Below are 1,453 nucleotides of genomic sequence, written 5' to 3' on the forward strand. Positions count from 1 at the left end.
CATTTAATCACACAGCATGAAGCCATTTGTCACTACAGTTGAGTGCATGTGTACATAAAATACATGAGTCACGTCCTTATTGTTATAGTATAACAGCAGCAATTTCACACTATCATTTTCCCACAATAACAACTGCAGGGTTGGATATTAACTAAGGCATCCTGACGCCCCAAAGAGCAACTGAGAGCAGTAGCTTAAAAAAAAAGCCAAAAAACTGTTTGGAAATATGGCCCCCCTACTGTTTCACTTCACACATTCCAATATTGCATGTGTGCAGAATTCCTTCGTGTTTCTCTACAAAACCCCCCTCAGGTAAATTGTTGCAACACCCCGAGTTTCTTTTTTAGAAACAGGGTAATTTATGGCATTTCAGCATAGGTTGGATCCATTTTCAAGCATGTGCAAGCCCCTGGTAAGTAATTATTGATTTTCATTTGCTTGTTTATCAGTGCTTACATGCGCACAAGAGGGAGGCAAAATATCTGCCATAACACAATCCAAGGTGTTTGCAAATGCTGCCTCCAGAAAAATCCCACCCAAACCAAAGGATTAAATCTGTGCTCAGTGAAACTCAGGAATGAAAGTATTATTGGACAAACTTTACCTGCTTAAAAGTCCAGTAATTTCTGATCAAAGGGATGGCCATAAAAATATGTCTGTCCCCATAAGATGCAGAATGGGGAATGAGAATGAACTCGGTCACCTCTGGGTTTCAGGTGCAGCCCACCAAAACTGACTTCTTACCTGGGAGAAACATTTCTACAACTATTTGGGGGAAAAAAACCTCACAAAACTGCAATAAACTCATCCAGGCACACCCACAGACACAGTAGTGTCCAGTCAAGGGCTGGGATTTAAATCTAAATACGGTGAGTTGCTGTATTTTCAAGATGCTGCTGCTGCTGTGGAACCATCGGGTCAGGCTGCAGTTTAACAGTTCTGCTCCAGATTTTTGTCACGTTCAACTCAAGAGTTCAGCACACTGTTTGCTTTTAAATGAAATTATTTTGAATAACATGTACACACAGAAATGGCACAGTATGAGCGAGTTTTATACGAGGTGTCATAGGTATTATAAACAAATAATCACCTGACACAGGAGAAGGGGGCCTTTATGACCATTAAAGACCAAAACACATTTAGAGGCACTGCCTGGCTCAGAAAAAAACCAAGATAATAAGTCTCACATACATTTTCAAGCAGCCACTGGTACCCAAGGAGTCTAAAAGCCCAAATTCCAGGATTCTGCAAGGCAGAGCTCACCAGGAAGAACTGGGAAAGCAAAAGAAGGTGTTCATCCTTTTGCAGATTCCACCCACCATGTCTGTCTCACACCTTGGCTGCAAACGCCAGATGAGATTCCTGGTGAGATTCCTCTGTCCTACATCTTCCAACTAGAATTATACTGCCTTTTTTTTTTTTTTTTTTTTTTTTTTTTTTTTTTTTTTTTTTT

This window comes from Empidonax traillii, unplaced genomic scaffold, assembly GCF_003031625.1.
Source record: "Empidonax traillii isolate 1590-97213 ecotype Southwest subspecies unplaced genomic scaffold, ASM303162v1 scaffold1599:size102157, whole genome shotgun sequence".
Taxonomy (NCBI): Eukaryota; Metazoa; Chordata; class Aves; order Passeriformes; family Tyrannidae; genus Empidonax; species Empidonax traillii.